Source organism: Rutidosis leptorrhynchoides, chromosome 2 (assembly GCF_046630445.1).
Source record: "Rutidosis leptorrhynchoides isolate AG116_Rl617_1_P2 chromosome 2, CSIRO_AGI_Rlap_v1, whole genome shotgun sequence".
Classification (NCBI taxonomy): domain Eukaryota; kingdom Viridiplantae; phylum Streptophyta; class Magnoliopsida; order Asterales; family Asteraceae; genus Rutidosis; species Rutidosis leptorrhynchoides.
In genome coordinates, this window is record NC_092334.1 from 615649731 (window position 1) to 615673402 (window position 23672).

Here is a 23672-nt window from a genome sequence, read left to right on the forward strand (position 1 = left end):
CTATAGTTGTGATTTTAACCCAACCCCACATTTTTCTTTACATACTTTAATTTTCAAAAAATTAACTATGTTTAAAAAAATGTTTCGTTGTTCAAGATTTTCTTTTTCAATCATAGTTTTTGTTAATTATCACAACATTTAGAGTACACAAATATTAAAAAGATTAAAACAAGCAAGCTTACCTCACCATGTGAATGGTGGCATTTTTCCTCAAAGTAATGGATATACATTTGAGCATTCGGGTTCGATCCTTGACTCCACACCACACGAGTGTCTTGAAGTTGCTTCTCATATGGAAAGTTTCATCACAATTCAAGACTAACTCATCCAAAATCTCCTTTGCGTTCTCCAAACAAGTAGAGCTTGGTTCCAAGATCTTTGACTCGGGTTTTTGCACAAAATAGTTTTTCGACATGACAAAAACGTTTTTGAGCAAAGATTAGAGTAACTGCTCTGATACCAATTGTAAGTAACTAGAGGGGGGTGAATAGTTACTTAGTGGTTTCTTAAAACTTTTTTGAAATCTTTAACAATCAAAACATAAGTTTTAAGCATGGAAGCATTTGTGTTTGTTAAAGCAAGTATGTAAAGAATGTAAGTGCACAAACACAAGGATTTATAGTGGTTCGGGTGGATGTTAACTAATCCACCTTAATCCACTCCCCAATTCTACAAATTGAGATTTTCTTCACTTTGATACCCCAAACTCGGTGGAGTGTCCAGATACAACACTATCTCCTCGATAAGCCGCTACTTATGAACCCTTACGTCCCTTTGAAGAATTTACAAACATCAAATGCTCTTACCACAAGATCCTAATGCTCTAGCCTAGCGAAATCACAACTACCTTCTAGATCCCTTTAAGAAGATAGCTCACAAGTAAACTTATAGCTAATCTTACAATCACTCATAGTTCTTCAATAGGTCACACCAACTTAATTCCCAATGGAATTGATCAACTTCCTAGATCCCTTTAAGGAAGTTGAATCATTAAGCAAGATGGTGTTTTCTGTCATGAGAACTATCTAACTTCCTTGACCCCTTAAGGAAGTGTCTTACAAAGTAAACTTAAAGATACAAATGATAAGTACAAAGTTTACATTTCAATTCTACTTAGTGTAAGTAGAATCTCTCTTTCTCTCTTATAATCTCTCCATAGATATGTGCTTGAGGCTTGGGAGATCAGTAGATATGTCTTTGAAAGAATGCTAGAAAGAGGTGGTCTTCTAGTTTGGCAAAGTGGTGTATTTATATTCCAAGAAAATATTGACAGACAAAACTGTGGTCGAAGCACGGTCGACCGTGTACTCAGCCGTACAACTTCTATCAGCATTTCAACATATCCGTTGGAGCTCCTTTTTCTTTGAATTTTTGGCTTCTTTACCCAATATAGAGCCTTCAAAATATGCTTAATACACCTAGAAGTTAACTCCATTACCCCTTTGATCTTGGACATATGCATGGAGGTTGACATGTGCTAGCTAAAGAGGAAAGTCCAATGTCCTTGACCATTGTCATTGATTTCCTAATAAGATAAATGCAGATTTTTGTCCCTTGACAAACCACTAGCATTCAAACTTCATTCCCCAAATCTTTAAACCATTATCTTCATCTTTGATGGAAGTATCTTGCCCATTGGAACCTTGTTACAACTCCATTGAACTAGTTTGAGAACACTTTGACTAGTTGCACTAATCACAAAGATACATCACTACATTCCAAACCTCATACCCATGTATTCACCAACTTGTCTTTTCTTTGATGAAAGTATCTTGCTCTTTGGAACATTGTTACATCTCAAATGAACTAGTTTGAATCTAGTTGGAACTTAATGATCCTTGTTACAACCTTGACTAGCTTGAACTAATTACATTTACATACATACAATGGTACTTAAAACTAATGGGAGAGCACCTCTTTAATTGGGACTTTAATGACCATTATTAGTATGTTTAAATAACATTATGTAACAAGTGAAAAATATACACTTATGTGTTTAATCTTAATTGAGCTTAAAATGTCATTAAGATGTCATTAGGTGTGATTAGTAGAAATTAACATCTTTTGGTTCAAAACTCTTTTGGGATCAAAGAGGGCAACTATTATAAGTATGTTTAAAAAGGTTTTGTAAATTATAGATGACTTAAAGTGGTCTAACTTAAAGTGGATGATTTTGGTAACAGAGAAAACTGCGGTCGAACTGCGATCGACCGTGATGTTAGCCGTAGATTGATAGTTTTAGAAAAAGGTGTAATCGTTGGAACAGGGCATCCACGGTCAGACTCACGGTCGACCGTGGTGCAGTCGCATAGCAATTTTACCAAGTTAATTATTTATGTATTGGTCTTTTGCTAGAGATAGTGTAGGCTTATGAACTCATGTCGTCTTACATATGATTAAGCACTTATCTCTTTTGTGTCATCATCAAAACAACGTGATTAACTATTGAATATTATAATTAGATTCTCAACCAACATAAGGATATCAGTATTTCAAATGATGAGACTACTGATCCCTCAAGCATTTACTACATGACTCCTAAAGAAATACAAATCAAGAAAGAAATAAAAGAAAATAATCGAAGAAATTTAAAATCAGTTAATCCTTCGAGTTGTCTGAATGTTGAGCATGCTGCTGAAATTCATACTGGTCAACCAGTAACTTCAAACGAACTAGTAAATCCCGATACTTGTAAGTCTAAAGTGACCCCTACTGGTCAACTAGTAGCAGCAGACAAACCAGTAACTTCCCACAATGATAAGTCAAAATCTAAAGGCAAAGCAGTAAACCACGTTAATGGTACTGGTTCCAAGCCAAAAGCTGCCCATAATGGAAAAGCTAAAACAGTAGAGTCAAAGACTGAGGCATCTATCGCTGAGATACTGACTGTGAAGCTCGACCAGCAGCTACTGGCTATTACTCAAAGCCAGCAGCAGAACCGGTCACCTAGTACATCTACTACCAACCAACTACCGAGATCAAAAGTGAGAAAATGCTACAAGTGTGGCAGCAAAGCTCACTTGTCCAATCAGTGTACCCAAAATATGAACCCCAATGCTGCTGCCTTTCAAACCAATCAAGCAGCAAGGAAGAAAGCATCAAAGATGACTCATTCAGAATACATCCTTGGATGGGTTCCCAAAAAGAACTAATCTCTTAGCTACTGTGCAGGGCATTCAAAACAAGCAAATCTGGTATCTCGATAGTGGTTGTTCGAGACATATGACTGGATGTAAGTCCCTACTGATGGACTATCAGGAAAAAGATGGTCCAGTTTTTTCATATGGAGACAATTCATTGGGTTATACAAAGGGTTTTGGTACTTTAACAAATGGGAATGTTACATTTTCAAATGTAGCATATGTCGTTGGGCTTAAACACAACTTACTAAGCATAAACCAACTGACAAACAAAAGTAAGATAGTCCAACTCAGAAGAAAAATTGGCACTATTTTTGATAAGATAGGGAAGCCACTGCTGACAGCAAAAAGACATGAGAACATGTATCAAATTGACATGAACACATCAGTAACAACAACTGATACTTTTTTTTATTCAAAGGTAGCAGACAACCTCAAGTGGTTATGGCACAAGAGACTCTCACATCTCAACTTCAAAGATATTCACAAATTATCAAGTAAAAGTTTAGTGTCTGGGCTACCCACCATGTCTTATGTGAAGGACAGATTGTGTCCTGGTTGTGAAAAGGGAAAGCATCACCATGCTTCATTCAACTCAAAGCAGATTTCATCTATTGAGAAACCATTTCACCTACTTCATATGGATCTTTTTGGTCCTGTTAATGTAGCCAGCTGTAGTGGGAAGAAATATACACTGGTTGTTGTTGATGAATACTCTAGATACACTTGGGTATCCTTTTTAAAGAAAAAGAGTGAAGCTTCTGATGAAATTATTAATTTTATCAAAAGAATAGAATTATTGAATGGGCAACTGGTGAAGCAGCTGAGAAGTGATTATGGTACAGAATTCAGAAATGCAACATTGGAAGAATTTTGTGCTGACAAAGGTATTTCACAGAACTTTTCTGCTGTGAGAATACCTCAATAGAATGGTGTTGCAGAAAGAAGAAACAGAACACTCATTGAAGCAGCAAGATCTATGTTGGCTGAGTCTGGGTTGAAAAATTCATATTGGGCAGAAGCTGTGAATAATGTATGCTTTACCCAGAATAGATCTTTAATTGTGAAAAGGCATCAGAAAACTGCTTATGAAGTTCTCAAAGGTAGAAGACCCTCAATTTCATTTCTTCATGTATTTGGCACTCCCTGTTACATTCTAAACAATAGGGACCAGCTTGGCAAGTTTGATGCTAAAGTTGATAAAGGAATATTTCTTGGATATTCCAACATGTCAAAGGCATATAGGGTCTACAACAAAATAAGGGGCTGTTTTGAAGAATACATTAATGTCACATTTTTTGAAGATGTCCCCACTTCATCTTCTGGTCAAGAAGATGAGGAGGTACTGTTTGAAGAGCCTACTCAGCAAGCTCTAGATGACGAAAAAGAACCAGCGGTAACTCCCTCTCCAATTCATGTTCTCGGGTTCTCTGATAATGAGATGGAATATTCTGTTCCACCTGTGTCTAAACCATATGAACCTACTGGCTCTACTGAAGTACTACAACTTGAGCAGTTGGTACTGGTTCCACTAGTAATGAACAGCTGTCTCCTACTGCCATGCATACTGCTGAACCAATTGATGATCAAGATTTCATGTGTTTCACAACAAGCTCACCTATTCATAACACTAGATGGACAAGGGAGCATCCAATTGAGAAAGTTATTGGTAATCTGGCTAGTGGTGTTAAAACAAGGAGGCATGCAACCAGCAATTTGTGTATGCATGTAAATTTTATGTCTACCATTGAACCTACTTCTTCTGAAGAAGCATTAAAAGATCCTAGCTGGGTAGGAGCAATGCAAGATGAACTTACTCAGTTTGATAGGAGTAAGGTATGGAGATTAGTACCTAAACCTGATAATGAAACAAAGAAAATCATTGGTATCAAATGGGTTTTTAAGAATATGATGGATGAAGATGGGATTGTGATCAGAAACAAAGCTAGATTGGTAGCTCAAGGGTTTAGACAGGAAGAAGGGTTGGATTATGGAGAAACTTATGCACCAGTGGCTAGGATGGAAGCTATCAGATTATTCTTAGCATATGCTACTAAGATGAACTTTAGGGTATTCCAGATCGATGTGAAATCTTCTTTTCTAAATGGAAAGCTGTAAAAAGAAGTCTTTATCAAGCAGCCACCTGGTTTTGTAAGCAGTAAATATCCAGACCATGGCTACAAGTTAGACAAAGCTCTTTATGGCCTCAAACAAGCACCAAGAGCATGATATGAGACACTTCATGTGTATCTCACTGGTTTAGGCTTTAAGGTTGGAACAATTGATACCACTCTATTCTCAAAAATAATAGATGGTGATCTCTTGCTGGTACAGATATATGTGGATGATATTATTTATGGTTCTAAAAATGAAACACATTGTCAAGAATTTTCAAAACTTATATCAAAGACATATGAAATGAGTTTACAAAGAGATCTGCAATACTTTCTTGGATTGCAGATTAAATAAATTGATGATGGAATTTGTATAAGTCAAGATAAATATATCAAAGATATGTTAAAGAAATTTGGTCTGACCTGTTTAAAATATATAGGGACTCCAATGGTAGCATCCATAAAAATAGGTATTGATCCCAATGGCGAACTAGTCAATATCACTGAATATAGAGGTATGATTGGGTCCCTACTTTATCTCACAGCCAGCATACCAGATATTATGTTTGCCACATGTTTCTGTGCCAGATATCAAGCTGATCCTAAAGAGTCACATTTGCTGTCAGTAAAAAGGATATTTAAGTATCTGAAAGGTACTGCTAAACGTGGTCTTTGGTATCCCAAAGACTAGGATTTTAAACTAATTGGGTATTTAGATGCTGACTTTGCAGGGTATAAAATACACAAGAAAAGTACCACTGGTGGTTGCCAGTTACTGGGTGGTAGGCTAGTCAGCTGGACAAGCAAAAAGCAAAATACTCTGTCCACATCTACTGCTGAGGCATAATATGTCTCTGCTGGTAGCTGTACTGCTCAAGTATTGTGGATGCAAAGCCAGCTAAAAGACTATGGTGTTCATGTTACAAAAACTCCAATCTACTGTGACAACACCAGTGCAATTTCCATCACTAACAATCCTGTGATGCACTCAAGGACTAAGCACATTGATTTTTGATATCATTTCATAAGGGATCATGTTCAAAAAGGAGATGTGGAGCTACACTTCATTTTAATGGATCAGCAGTTAGCAGATCTTTCACAAAGCCCTGAGATGAGAAACATTTTAACTACCTCATCTCTGAGCTGGGTATGCTTGAACTTTAAAATAAAAGACAACTCTGTTGGTGTGTTGGCTCAATAACATATAGGACAAACAAGTATGACAGATTTTCTTGTTTACTACATGTATGTCAAACACTCAGCACAACAAGGTCTTTTATGATTGTTATACAATGTGTACAATGAAGTAATAAATAGCTCACAACATTAAAATTGATACCTTAAAATGGACCTCATTAAATTTCAATGATTTAAATTAAATACAAGACATTAAATGTGACAAAGGAATTTTTGTATTAAATACAAAATTTATTTTATGGTCTTTAACTTCAAAGTTTTTGAATTAAAACCTACTGCATTTAATGTCTAATGGGAGTGATGAGTGTCCAAGCCATTTAAACGTCATGTCAACAATCTGTTGTCCCTCAAAAACATGTCAGTCTGTCAAATCTGCCCACGCGCCTACAGATGATAGTTGCTATTTTCTCTTTCCTACACTTTTTCCACCAATCCAAAAGGTTAAATAAGGTGATCCATTTCTCATAATAACCTTCGATTATTAAACTTTCCAAATTCACCTTATTCTCTCAAAATCACCAAATCTTTAAACATTCAAACATTCATCGTCAATCTTCATCAATGGCAGAACAACAACAACTACAACCCATCGAGAACCAACCAGAGAAACAACCACAGCAAGCACAACAACAACCAGATCAACCACCACAGCAACAATAACCACCACCACCGGCATGAGAAGAGCAGAATGAACTGGCACCATTGTTTGCTCTGCACCCAAGCCTTGTAAAGGTTGGACCTGCTCCAGAACAAGCTAGAATTTGCCTTTCTAAAGGAAATGCTACTCATGCTCTTTCTATTCCTAAGTCTAAAGCCAACATGGGCTATGAGACTATGGTTGATTATGTGATGCGATCTCCTATTGCCAGATCTGTCACCGGCATCCCCTCACGATTTTATCCAGCCTGTCTTGGCAAATTTTGGTATATTGCTCAAATGGCCACCACTCAACAGGGTACTCCATGTGTTCGAGGCATGATTACTGAAACCCTAAATTGTTCTATCACCATTGATGCAATCAGGCAAGCTTTACAACTGTCAGCTGGACCATTTATTGATTCACTACCCAGTGATGATTTTAGGAGAGAAGTACAGGAAGCCATTGGGTATACTGGTATTGTGGCCCACATCCCGTTAAGGAAGTACATGCCACTTATGTGGTATTATTTCTTTGGTTTGCTGACTCACTGCATGAGTCAAAAATTTGGAAGTTTTGACCAATCCTCTGACTTTGAGCTCAAAATTGGTCATGGATTGTTGTTCAATCGAAACATTGACTATGCTGCTGAGATTTTCATCAGATTAAGGGAAATGGTGGTTACACCAAAAAGAAGTGATTTAATTCCCTTCCCAAGGTTTATAAGTCTGGTATTTGAAAAAATGAGTTGGGTGATGCTTACAAGAACCTCACTGATCTATATGTCGACCTGTCATTAAAACAAGGGGGAATGACAAAATAAGCACCAACTGCTCCACATACTGGATTGTTGCCAGGAATACTCGAGTATATTGCTGCTCGGGGTGGAGTTACCCAATTGACTGCCTCTGGTAGTACACCAGCTGAGGGGAAGGGAACTCAGCGCAACCCAACTATACGAAAGAAAAGGCCAGCTACCACAACTAGAACAGCCACTGTCGCAGATACTGGTAAAGCAGTAGTTATGTTAGAATCTAGTACTCTCTGATAATAAATAACAGCCCTAGTCTTATACACTGACTACCCATTTCTAGTATTGGAATCCGTTGCTCATCTATTTCTTTGTAATAGGCAAATCTAAATGTGCTAAAGTTGGCTCCAAGCATGCCACATGGGAGGTTGCACCAGTCTCGACTGCTGCTCATGAAAAGGATGCTGCTATGGAACCTGGTGCGTCACTAGACCAAACAGCAGAAATTACTAACTTAATTGAAAATATTTTATCTGCTGACTTAAATGTTGAAAGTGGAGTTGAAGGTATAACCTTTACTCATAAGCTAACTGGTTTTAAAACTAGTGTTAAGATGAGTAACAACCCATACTCTTCTAACCATGCACTTCCACATTTTTCAAAATTATACTTCAAGAAATATCCTCTACTGACAGTACAACCAGCAGAGAACATAACTGACCCCAAAGCAGACTTGAACTGGGTTCTCATCGTGTTGAACCAGCTCAGGCTACTGCATAGCCTAGTTGTAACTTGGATCATGATAAGATTCACACTCATACATCTAAACCAGCTAAATTAACTATTACAAAATCTGGGTCAACATGTGTTGCCAATGAGTCAGCAGAGTCACAGCTGCACTTACAGACACCATACTCTATCTCAATCGAAGGGCTGACTAAAACACCAGTTTGTCTGCAGAGACCAACGCCATATGAAATTGTTGAGTCAAATTTATTTGGTTCTACTTTTGCTAACATAAAATGTTCTATTGTTTCAGTTCTTAGCAGGGCAGATGAACAGGCAGAAGGGGAGCATGAAAGAAATATGATATCATTTAATGGCTCAGAAGCTGGTACTGATATGCCCTCTATTTCTGCTACTGGTATTAGTGCTGCTGATTCTTCTACTGGTGGTACTGATACTGGTGCGTGTAGTGACCCGAATTTTCCGAACTTTTCTATGATAATATATTTAATGAAAACTATATTTGCATGATTAAATATTTCCAACATGTTAAGCAATCAAACTTGTTAAGACTTGGTTAATTAAAACATAAATTATATAGACGTTTGACCACCCAGTTTGACCGATGATTCACGAACGTTATAATTTGTATATGATATGATGATATATATATATATATATATATATATATATATATATATATATATATATATATACATACATATATATATATATATATATATATATATATATATATATATATATATATATATATATATATATATATATATATATATATGTTTAACATGATAAAATGATAATCAAGTATCTCATTAAGTATATTAACAATGACTGTATACATAAAAATGAGACTATTGACGTAAGAAACTCGAAACGATATATATAACGATTATCGTTATAAAAACGCCTTATTAAATATATATGAATCATATTAAGATATTGTTACACTATAATTAATGTGATAAAATGATAAGTAAATATATCATTAAGTGTGTTAACAATGAACTACATAAGTAAAAACAAGACTACTAACTCAAGGATTTCGAAACGAGACATATTGTCATACCCCGTCCAAAATCTTCCGAACGAATACAATAACATATGGTACCATCGTGATGAACGGACCTCTATATGCCTTGAATGACTCCATGTAATGTCTCTAAAATGAGTAAATGCACAGCGGAAGATTTCTTTCATACCTAAGAATAAACATGCTTTAAAGTGTCAACCAAAAGGTTGGTGAGTTCATAAGTTTATCATAAAACAATAAAATTCATCATTTTGATAGACCACACGATTTAAATGCTGCATGGTACAAATGGGCCCGAATCCTATACCCACCTGTAATGTACATGCGATATCTTTTAAAAACAATACACCTTTCTTGTGTACGAACCCATTTTTCATAAATCTTAGTAACAGTACACATATCTCGTGCACAAAAACTAATACACATAACCTGTGTATAAAATTCATTCTATTGATACATAACATTCACTTTTCTTTCATAGCTTTCATAGCTTTCAATACTTGGCTTGGTAATCGACCTTAACATATAATGCGCATAATAATATCCCCAAAACAGAACATCTCGTCTGTATAATAATCATATAAACCTCGAAGTACTAAACACCAGGCCCACTAGCCCTTCCGTCTAGTGAACATTCTGGGTGGGGGTGTCAAACCTGGTAACTACCTTTAGGATTTGTAAGATCCTGTTTTCTTTTTGGGTTTGGACGCCGTCCAAACATTTGGGACGCCGTCCCACATTGAAGACCTGGACGTCGTCCAACATTTAGGGACGCCGTCCCAGTTTGAAGACCTGGACGCCGTCCAACATTTTGGGACGCCGTCCAGAATGGCTGACAGGCATGTCTTTTTGCTTTTAAATATCTTAGATGGGTAATTTGGTAATTTCACTTGGTGGACGAATTAAAGGCCCTAGATCAGTTTGGTTGAGCCTCATTACTCCATTCCTAATCACCAAACTTCATCCACTTAAATCCTAGTGAGAGAGTGTGATTCAAGTGTGAGAAAGCTCAAATCGGAGAAGAAGAAGCTTGTTTCGGGTTCTAGCTCGAGCATTAAAGTTGTTCATCTCCTCGTTAGCTTCGTTTTGATTGTTGTGGTAAGCCCTAAACTTGATTACCTTAGTTTAATGTGTTTAAGGGTTTGGGTTAGTATTGCACATAAAACCCATTTGTGAGTAATTTGGGGTTTTGGGTAAGTTTGGGTCATGAAGACCCAAATGGTGACTAACTTAGGGTTTTGAAATGTTGAAATGTGTAAATGGGTCTTAAAGGCCTAATAGATCACTAGTACACCTATAGTTAGTGTTAGTTGGAGTCATTTGGGTTGTGGGTGACCTAAATGGGTATATTGACCTTGAAATGGGTCAAATGGGTCTTTGATGACGTAGGTTGTCTTGCATGTATGAAAACGAGTTAACTTTGTGGTTAAAAGTGTGTTAAGACCTTAATTGGCTAGAGTTAGGGTTTTTGGTGAAGTTAACCCATTATTAGGGTTAAAGGTGCAAAATGGGTTGGGATTGCACTTAGGGTCAAAAGACTCTAGATTTTTGAGTGAGTTGCTTGACCGACTTGAGTTGTGAATTGATTATGGGCTTGACGTGGGAAGAATTTAAGAAGGAGTTTTTCAAGGAATACCGAACTTCTTCCGATCTCGATAGAATCCGGGACGAGTTGCACCATTTGCAACAAGGTTCAATGGACTTAGTTACTCTTAAGTCTACCTTCTTGGCAAAGACTCATTTTTGCCCGGAGTATGTTGGTGATGATCACAAGCTAATGAAGGATTTCTACCACACTTTAAATGATGAGTACAAGGGTAAGATTAGTCGGGGTATGGCTAAGTCTTTTGACGAGTTATTTGAATTGGCTCGGGGTTTTGAGCCGGAGGTGCCAAGAAAGAGCGATTTTACTTTTTTAAAGAGGAAGTTTGAGGGTTCAAGTCATTCGAACTTTTCAAATAAGAAGTCAAAGAAAGGCTCTGAAAGCTTTAATAGTGTGAAGAAGGGTGCTTCCGGGGGTTTCAGGCCCACGTGTTATAATTGTAATCAAAGAGGACACATGGCCCGTGATTGCACCAAGGCGTCGACCAAAATCACTTGCTTTAATTGTGGTAAAGAGGGGCATAAGAGGCTGGAATGTCCCGATTTGAATAATGATAATGTTAAACGGTTAGAGAAAGCGGCGGGCACGGCTAGGGGTCGCAACTATTTGATGACCAATGACGAAGCCAAACGATCAAACGAAGTAGTCTCAGGTACTTTCATGGTTAATTCTAATCCGGCGAGAATTCTATTTGATAGCGGTGCAAATTTGTCGTTTGTGTCTCCTAAATTTGTGCCTAAACTTGATAGACCGTTAGCTAAGTTAAGTCGTTCGGTAGAAGTCGAAATAGCGGACGGCAAGACGGTGCTAGTGGTTGATGTGTGTGAAAATTGTGATGTTGTTTTTGGTGCCGAAACCTTTAAAATTGATCTTATTCCAATGACCTTGGGCGACTTTGATATTGTCGTTGGTATGGATTGGCTCGATCGTTATAGAGCCGATATTGCATGCCATGATAAGTTTATTCGTGTGAAGACCCTAAGTGGGGGAGAGTTAATTATTCATGGTGATAAGCGAAGGAGACCGGTGTCGATATGCACTTTTGCACGGGCACGTCGTTTTGTTGTTACCGGTGGCATGGCTTTCCTTGCTCATGTTGTTGATACTCGCAATGAGCCACCACCTATTCATGAAATTCCGGTTGTTAGTGAATTCGAAGATGTTTTTCCGGACGAATTACCGGGTGTTCCGGCGGAAAGACAAGTTGAGTTTCGTATTGAGTTGGTTCCGGGAGCTACTCCCATTGCTAAAACTCCTTATCGTTTAGCACCAACGGAAATGCAAGAGTTGTTAAATCAAACCCAAGAGTTGCTCGAGAAGGGTTTTATTCGACCGAGTGCTTCACCGTGGGGCGCTCCGGTGTTATTTGTGAAGAAGAAAGATGGTAGTATGCGTATGTGCATTGATTACCGTGAGTTGAATAAAGTGACGATCAAGAATCGTTATCCATTACCTAGGATTGATGATTTATTTGATCAACTTCATGGTGCAACGTATTTCTCTAAGATCGACCTACGGTCCGGCTATCACCAAATGCGGGTCCGTGAGGAAGACATAGAGAAAACGGCTTTTCGAACGCGTTACGGGCATTATGAGTTTGTAGTTATGTCCTTTGGTCTTACGAATGCACCGGCGGCATTCATGGATCTTATGAACCGAGTGTGCCAACCTATGTTGGACAAGTCGGTAATAGTGTTCATTGACGACATACTAGTCTACTCGAAAAGTATGAACGAGCATGAACGTCATTTGCGTGAAGTATTGAAGACCTTACGAAAGGAGAAGTTGTATGCTAAGTTCTCCAAATGTGAATTTTGGCTAAGGGAAGTCCAATTCCTTGGTCATATTGTGAACAAAGACGGTATTCAAGTAGATCCGGGGAAGGTCTAGACGGTGAAGAGTTGGGGACGACCGACTACGCCTACAGAAATCCGAAGTTTTCTCGGATTGGCCGGTTATTATCGTCGGTTTATCCAAGATTTTTCTAAGATCGCTTCTCCATTGACGAAGTTGACGAGAAAGAATGCTAGGTTTAATTGGGAGAACGAGCAAGAGATTGCCTTTCAATTGTTAAAAGAGAAGTTGTGTCAAGCTCCGGTGTTAGTGTTACCGGAAGGTGTTGAAGACATGGTGGTTTATTGTGATGCTTCCTTAAATGGTCTCGGGTGTGTTCTAATGCAAAGAGGTAAAGTCATCGCTTATGCCTCTCGACAATTAAAGGAACATGAAACGAGATATCCGACTCATGATCTTGAGTTGGCGGCGGTTGTGCATGCGTTGAAAATTTGGCGCCATTACTTGTATGGTGTCAAGTGTACGATTTATTCGGATCATAAGAGTTTGAAACATCTCTTTAATCAACGAGATTTGAATTATCGCCAACGTAGGTGGATGGATGTGGTGAAAGATTATGATTGTGAGGTACTTTATCATCCGGGTAAGGCGAATGTTGTCGCGGATGCGTTGAGTCGAAAGAGTCAACATCCGGCGATAAAAGTGGGATCGTTACGTTTGATTATTTCCAACAATTTTCTTGAAAGGCTTGGCGAGATTCAAATAGAGGCTTACGTTCACAACAAGCATGCGGAACGAATCGTGGGCCAATCGGAGTTCATTACTATGGGCTCGCGTGGTTTGTTGTCCTTTCAAGGAAGGGTGTGGGTGCCTAATATGGGTGATTACCGACGGGTGCTACTTGATGAAGCACATAAGTCAAAATATTCCATTCATCCGGGCGCGACAAAAATGTATCATGACTTAAAGAAAGATTATTGGTGGCCGGGCATGAAACGTGATGTTGTGAAGTATGTTGAGCAATGTGTCACGTGTTTACAAGTAAAAGCCGAACACCAAAAGCCGTATGGTAAGTTGCAACCGTTAGAAATCCCGAAATGGAAATGGGAGCACATTACCATGGATTTCATTACAAAGTTACCTAAAACGGCGAGAACCTAATTCGATTCGATTTGGGTTATAGTTGACCGATTGACAAAAAGCGCTTTGTTTCTTCCCATTAAAGAAGCGATATCGTCGGAGGCCTTGGCTAAGTTGTTTATCAAGGAAGTGGTCTCGCGACATGGGGTTCCTATATCTATTATTTCGGATCGAGATACCCGTTTTACATCTCGGTTTTGGGAAAAGTTTCATGAAGATATGGGTACGCAATTGAAGTTGAGCACGGCGTATCATCCTCAAACGGACGGTCAAACCGAACGTACGAATCAAACTTTGGAAGATATGTTACGGGCGTGCATCATTGACTTTGGTGGTAGTTGGGATGAGCATTTGCCTTTGGTGGAATTCTCGTACAATAATAGTTATCATACTAGTATCGGGATGCCACCTTACGAAATGCTTTATGGGCGTAGGTGTCGAACTCCCGTTTGTTGGGGAGAAGTGGGTCAAAGAGAGATCGGGAGTACCGATTTGGTTTTAGAGACAAATAGCAAGATCGATTTGATTCGGGAACATTTGAAGAAGGCTCAAGATAGGCAAAAGTCGTATGCCGATAGACATAGGCGATTGATTGAGTTCCAAGAAGGCGATATGGTGATGCTTAAGGTTTCGCCATGGAAGGGTATTATTCGATTTCAAAAACGGGGAAAGTTAGCTCCTCGGTTTATTGGGCCGTTCAAGGTTTCAGCTCGTGTTGGTGAAGTTGCATATCGATTGGAATTGCCCGAAGAGCTTGCGGGGATCCATAATACATTTCATGTTTCCCACCTCCGTAAGTGTCTTGTGGATGATTCCTCATGGATGCCTTTAGACGAGATCGAGCTAAACAACAAGTTAGAATATGTCGAGGAACCGATTGCTATCCTTGACGAGAAGGTGAAAATGTTGAGGAATAAAGAGGTGAGAACTTTCAAGGTTCAATGGCGGCGAAGTAAAGGTTCCGAGTTTACTTGGGAGCTCGAAGAGTTTGTCTTGGTTTATCTTCCTGCTTGTCATGCGGCGTGGATTGCGAGGTCGCAATCCGGTTCAAGTGGGGGAGAGTTGTAAGATCCTGTTTTCTTTTTGGGTTTGGACGCCGTCCAAACATTTGGGACGCCGTCCCACATTGAAGACCTAGACGCCGTCCAACATTTAGGGACGCCGTCCCAGTTTGAAGACCTGGACGCCGTCCAACATTTTGGGACGCCGTCCAGAATGGCTGACAGGCATGTCTTTTTGCTTTTAAATATCTTAGATGGGTAATTTGGTAATTTCACTTAGTGGACGAATTAAAGGCCCTAGATCAGTTTGGTTGAGCCTCATTACTCCATTCCTAACCACCAAACTTCATCCACTTAAATCCTAGTGAGAGAGTGTGATTCAAGTGTGAGAAAGCTCAAATCGGAGAAGAAGAAGCTTGTTTCGGGTTTTAGCTCGAGCATTAAAGTTGTTCATCTCCTCGTTAGCTTCGTTTTGATTGTTGTGGTAAGCCCTAAACTTGATTACCTTAGTTTAATGTGTTTAAGGGTTAGGGTTTGGGTTAGTATTGCACATAAAACCCATTTGTGAGTAATTTGGGGTTTTGGGTAAGTTTGGGTCATGAAGACCCAAATGGTGACTAACTTAGGGTTTTGAAATGTTGAAATGTGTAAATGGGTCTTAAAGGCCTAATAGATCACTAGTACACCTATAGTTAGTGTTAGTGGGAGTCATTTGGGTTGTGGGTGACCTAAATGGGTATGTTGACCTTGAAATGGGTCAAATGGGTCTTTGATGACCTAGGTTGTCTTGCATATATGAAAACGAGTTAACTTTGTGGTTAAAAGTGTGTTAAGACCTTAATTGGCTAGAGTTAGGGTTTTTGGTGAAGTTAACCCATTATTAGGGTTAAAGGTGCAAAAATGTAATAGGTACGTTACATTGAAGTGGCAAGTTCGGTTATCTTTCACGAAGACTCTAAGGTGAGTGGAGTAATTATACATATGTGTATATGACGTATTTATTTGTGGGTGTTATGGTATGAACCATCGAGCCGGTAGTGCCATAACATGTGTGTGATCGAGTGTGAACCACGAGCTGATAGCACTATAAACTAAGATGTGAACCACGAGCCGGTAGCATCGAGTGTGAACCACGAGCCGGTAACACTATAAACTAAGATGTGAACCACGAGCCGGTAGCATCGAGTGTGAACCACGAGCCGGTAGCACTATAAACTAAGATGTGAACCACGAGCCGGTAGCATCGAGTGTGAACCACGAGCCGGTAGCACTATAAAAGAGTATGACTCAATGGCGTATGGTGTGAATCACGAGCCGGTAGCACCATAGCGTTATGGTTAACCATATTGAGATTGTGGATTGTTTAGCATATTGTTTAAATATATTGTGTTGAGTATATGCTAATGCGATTTTGTGATAATGTGCGACTTATTAAGTATTTCGGGTATGAAGTTATGCTAATTTGAGTTTCAAGTTCGTACAAGGTATTCGGTAATTGTGATTGCAAATAGATGGGTTATATATATGTATGTATAATTATTGCATTCACTAAGCTTTGCTTACCCTCTCGTTGTTTACTTTTTTATAGGCTCGGGCGTTGACAAGGGTAAGAGCGTTCAATTGGATTAGTGATCTCCCGCTTGTCTTGTTAGGGGATGCTTTTGGGTGTTAGCTTTTGGAGTTCGACCGAGATTGGGTAGTTTATGTGATGACCCGGGAATTTTCGACCAAATTTAAACTTAATCTTTATAATGTTTCCAACACAATAAGTCAAGTCTATAATTTTGGGTCTTACCATTTTGGAACAGTCTACTTGAATGCAGTTGTCTTTTAACTATTGCCGACGATTCACGAACCATTCTGTGTATGTAGATATGTAAATAAATTTATAAAAATAAATATGTATATATATAAATGTAAGTCTACATTATAATTTGAATTTATAAAATATAGTTTAAACATTTGAAATAAATATATATAAAATGAGATGCAAAATAAATATGTACAATTTAAAAAGAACCTATATATAAATACATATGATTTATATGCATAATTATTATTATGTGTATATTGTAATATGTAGAACTATTAAAAATAATAAATAATCAATAAAGGTTATTATATGATATATTATAATAAATTTCATAAGTAACGATACATATATACAATACAAGTATAACTATAGTTATTATAATATCAGTACTTTCATTGTTATTATAAATATTAATATCAATATCAATTGTAATGATATAATGATACAAATATGAGATTTATTATGTGCAAGTTATTATAATATTATTAGTATTAATACTAACTTAAACATGTAAATATAATCCATAGATATGAATTTTATTGTTATAGTATTGTTAATACAAATATGATTATTATCATTAATATTATTATAATTAGTATTATTATTATTATATCTGTATTGTTATCAAAAATTATTAATTGTAATTTTATATAATCTATTATAATTAGTAATGATATTATTAATATTATTATTATTTACTATTATCAATTATTATTATTGATATTATTATTCTTATTAAAACAAAAGTTAATAATATTATTATCATTAAATACATTGGTACTTTATAATATTAGTAAGATGTAATAAACAAATAATGTAAATACTAATATATATATATATATATATATATATATATATATATAAATACATACAGATTTTGTGAATATATAATATATAGGAATCTCTTTTCTTTCAACATCGTTATCTTCTTATTTTGTCTGTGTCTCTAAAGCTAGTCACAAGATTACTCCAAAGTCAATTAAAATCAGATTCTGTACAATTCAATATCAAACTGTTATATTTTTTTATTTTTATTTTTGTACCTGAGTTAGAATGTCGACCCAATTTAACTAGTAAATAAATGCCAACTGAATCCAATGAGTTGTAAATTTATCGTTTAGCCACTATATAATTACCTGCTAACATAATTCGAGTGGTTACAGAAAGGGTTCCATTGAAATTTTTTTTTTTTTAAAGCATCGACTGTCCTGTTTGCTACCATTTTTCCAAAAACTCAATTTTTAACAAATTTTAAAAATCTAATAACGCAGTGTTGTTAGGAACTTTCCATTTCAACTGTCTGTGAAATTTGACATTCCAATTCGCTTTATTGATTGAGAATTTCTAAGTCAAAGTTGGGTTTAAAAAAAGTCAAAATTGTGTTCATCACAAAATTTGTAAATGTGTTAATGTTTCTGTTGAAATTGATAATTTAGAAAGTTTTTAACGACGATTTAAAACACATTTTGTGTTGAAAGCATAATCTAAAAACGTTCTAATCGATCAATCAATATTTTTTTTTTTTATTCTGCGTCGAACAGCAGATGTTTTATTTTATTTTTTTTCCCGTGTTTCTTGTTTAATTTAAAATTACAAACATAACTATATATATACATATTAACGGATGTTTATGTGTCTTAAACTAATCTCGTTATTTTAATTTTAAAATTTACGGATCGATGCTTTTGATTTCTAATGAGGAAGATGAAGTATGGAACAAAAATGAAATGGGTTAAGTATTTACGGGTTGTGTATAATATCGGAAAATGGCCAGTGGCCCAACTGGTTAAGCGTGTTGGAAGTGTGCGAGAGGTCACGGGTTCGATCCCCGCTTGGTGCGTTTTGGTGCAATTCTTTTTAAAAGGGGTTTCTAAGGTAGCCTTTATTTTTTTAAAATCATTATTTATATTATTATCATTATTATTATTATATATTGTTGTTAATACAAATTATTATTATTATTGGTATGTTATTATTAGGAAGTATTATTATGATTGATGATATAGATATTAGTAATAATAATCATCATTTAATATTAATAATTAAAATTACAATTATGGCTACTAATATTATTATTATTAAGTTATGTAATATTATTATTATTATTATTATTATTATTATTATTATTATTATTATTACCATTATTTATTATTGATAATATTGTCATAAATACAAATATAATTAGAATATAAAAGATAATGAAAGGAATATACTAAATAAAATAATTAGGAAATTATCAATATTATGACTTAAAAGATAAGGATAAAAATTATAAGTATAAGATAATATTTAATTATGATTTAAATTTGTTATTTTGATTATTATCGTTAACCTCATTATTAACATTATTATCATTATAGTTATTATTATAAATAAGTAGTATTATTACTATTAATAAAACTATTTATTTTTATAGTATTTATTATCATTAGTATTTAGTATTATTAAAAGTATCATTTTTATAGAAATTATCATTTTATAACTAAGATTACTAATTTTATATGATGAAACAATTTTTTATTTATTATTATCAACATTACTTCCCCAAACAACTATTGGTAATATCAAAATTCATATTTACTACATATAACGTAGCTATATTATTATTTAGATATAAATATTAATAAATGTAATTAATTATATTATTAATGAAAAACATAGTTAAAATAACAATTAATTCACTAATAATAATATATATATTCGATCATGATTATATATGTATTAATGAATAAACAAATGATATAGGTTCGTGAACCCGAGGCCAACCTTATACTTGTTCAATGTCGTTTTATGTATTTTACTACAAAATACATTAGGTGAGTTCATTTGCTCCCTTTTTACTCATTACATTTTTGGGCTGAGAATACATGCAAATGCTTTATTAACTATTTTACAATATTTATATGCGTGAGTTTCATTATTCCCTTTTTAAATGCTTTTGCAATATATATTTTTGGGACTGAGAATACATGCGCTGCTTTTATAACTGTTTTACGAAATAGACACAAGTACTTAAAACTACATTCTATGGCTGGATTATTAAACCGAATATGCCCCTTTTTAGTCTGGTAATCTAAGAATTAGGGAACAGACACCCTAATTGACGCGAATCCTAAAGATAGATCTATCGGGCCCAACAAGCCCCATCCAAAGTACCGGATGCTTTAGTACTTCGAAATTTATATCATGTCCGAAGGAGGATCCCGGAATGATGGGGATATTCTTATATACATATTGTGAATGTCGGTTACCAGGTGTTCAATTCATATGAATGATACTTTTGTCTCTATGCACGGGACGTATGTTTAGGAAAAATGGAAATATGAAATCTTGTGGTCTATTAAAAATTATGAAATGATTATTTATGTAAACTAATGAACTCACCAACCTTTTGGTTGACACTTTAAAGCATGTTTATTCTCAGGTACGAAAGAAATCTTCCGCTGTGCATTTGCTCATTTTAAAGATATTACTTGGAGTCATTCATGACATATTTCAAAAGCCGTTGCATTCGAGTCGTTGAGTTCATCGAGATTTATATTAAGTCAATTATAGTTTGATATATTATGAAATGGGTTGCATGCTTGTCAACTTTAGATATAATGAAATTTTGTCTTTTAAAAACGAATGCAATGTTTGTAAAATGTATCATATAGAGGTCAAATACCTCGCGATGTAATCAACTGTTGTGAATTGTTTATAATCGATATGGACTTCGTCCGGATAGATTAGGACGGGTCCTTTCAGTTGGTATCAGAGCGATGGTCTTAGCGAACCAGGTCTGCAATAGTGTGTCTAACTGATAAGTCGTTAGGATGCATTAGTGAGTCTGGACTTCGACCGTGTCTGCATGTCAAAAGTTTTGCTTATCACTTCGTGTTAAAAATCACTTGCTTATCAATCTTAGTCTAGACACCTTTTACTGCATTGACTGCATGAATAGTGTACAGACAAAAATTCATATCTTAGCGTATCTGATACTTTATATCTTAGCGTATCTGTTACTGTAACTTTGCCTGACAACTTCCGTAGATTCCTCCGTAACTTATGGGATTTTAGTATTATATATGCATATGTAAATTATGTATTGCAGGGTACTAATCTACATCCTATAATCTATTTCTTATCGAAAATCCTCCATCTGATCTTACGAGATGAATCCTGCAACCAGTTCGAGTCCCTCAGATTCCGATAGCTATTCTGATAGTTATTCCGACAGCTATTCCGACATAGATGTTCACCTGAGCTCCGAAAACAGCGTCATCGGCATGAATCAACCAATCAGCCATTATCAATTCATCTGATGGGTTCATAGTCGACTTAATTAATGGAAACGCACAGAAGGCAATCCCCTCCACCAACCGAATTCACCTCTTGACAATGAACCTGAAGAGTTTACCGGCGAACCTGTTCGAGACACCATTTTCAGTCTCATTTCCAGGGTAACTCGACAAGATTATATTCTATCCACAATTCTGAACCTTATTCATCCGTTCATTCCGACCGACAATCATCCTGGAGTAATAAGTCAGCGAACTTCGCACTCGAATAATTAATTCGAAGAATATGGTGCAAAATGTACCAGCTTCAGCAACATCACCGGTACCAACAGTACCATCAATAACAGCACCAGTATCATCAACAATCCATGCTTCAATATCATCATCTGTACTTTGAGTATGATCTTCGTTCTACGTATCGTTCTACCTCATTTATCTTCGTTCGACATGACGAATATGTAATCTCTAAAGTTTTAGAGATTAGTTATTCTAGTTCCAACCGAAAAGCAAATGAGTTTAATATTATATTAACTCATTAAATCCATGAATACATCTGAAGAAAATATATATATATATATGTATATATGTTTTCATAAAGATTGTAATTAAAAATTCTCTTGTACAAACTGTTAATGGTGAAAATATTTTAACGGGTAGGTAATACCCGAGGACTATTTAAATTTCACATTAATAAGTTACATTGTACGTACTTCGAATCTGTTTCAACAGTCATATACTATCCTACTTACATCCACCGATATACAAATCCGTTCACCACCGAATAACCATATTCATCCAAATACATATTTGGATTTTGACCTATCAGAATCCAACAAGTGGCATAATGAAGAAATAATGGACACAATAAAAATTGATTAGAAACAAATTAATTAACAATATGAAATTCTATTAAGAATCCACGCTGACAAAATCCTAGCTAACTGTTCCTAGCTAACTGTTAATTCCGTATTACCATTTAATTACCGCAATTTATTTATCGCAGTTTATTTATCGCAATTTACATTCTCGCAATTTTATTTATCGTCATTTAATTTCTGTTATTTACTTTACGCACTTTATTTATCGTCATTTAAATTCTGTTATTTATTTTACGCACTTTAAATATCGGGACATGTATACAAGGTTTTGACATATCATATCGACGCATCTATATATATTATTTGGAATCACCATAGACACTCTATATGCAGTAATGATCGAGTTCTCTATACAGGGTTGAGGTTGATTCTCAAATAATATATATACTTTGAGTTGTGATCGAGTCTGAGACATGTACACGGGTCACGATATTTATTAATCAATTCGAATATTATATATTAAATTATATATGAATTACTGGACTGTTACTGTGGAATATCAACTGTGGACTACCAACACTGGACAATTAAAATGAATTAAAATATTGATTATAACATATGAAACTAAACAATTCTTCAAGTTTGCCACTTGATTTCATCTTAAACCTCATTTGTATCTTGACGATTACAATCTGCGTTCAAACCTTTCATGATTCTTGAAAACACTTCAATCGATAAGATGAACCAATCGCACTTCATCTACGGAGGGAAAGATTTATGCATTTAGTTATGCACCTGGAAACTCTCGGCAACTGAGTAAAAGTTTAACACGTAGCCGCGTCAGATCCTTTGGCATTTATTAGCAAAAATAACTTTGCGATCTCTTTTCAAAGTAGCAAATTTTGTCACAGCTTCAGCAAAGCAACTTCAACTTTTCGTTCGAAACAACCTTATTATAACCTTGATATATATGTGTGCTCTTTTATTGTTACCGGAGAACCTTTTATGTTCCACCATATTAGCAGTAAACGTACAGCAACATCAGTATTCTCTGGTGTAAGTCCCTACGAAAAATCACTATACATATTCATTGAAACCCTATCATATACTCATCCTCGTTTTGTGACAAGAATTGCCTTACCGGGAATCAGTAAATCAATATTTTAAATCTCGCAACGTTTCTACAGTTATATGTATACATATAACAATTATCTCTTAGAACTATGATCTTTCATTCTGAAATTCTGAAAAGCACTCAGTCACAAATCAATACTCTGAATGTTGAAAAAGCTGAATGAAGCAGCAGAAACCATAGACAACCGTAAACGACCTTAATCATTGAAAGTTTGATGATAAACAATAGTATGTTGGAAAAACTCAAAAAAAGTTGGAACTGGAAAACGAATTGAGCTAACCACGAAGGAGACCAAGGACAAATGCAAGGACCATACCATATATTCAAAGAATCCAGGTAATTCTGGACCCGATGAAACCTTTAACGAATATCTTGCTCTGTACTCCTGTTAAAATCTTGCGGAAGATCTCCCTCATCAACCATCGAACTTAGAAATTCCAAAATATCATCATCAATATCTTCGATATTTATG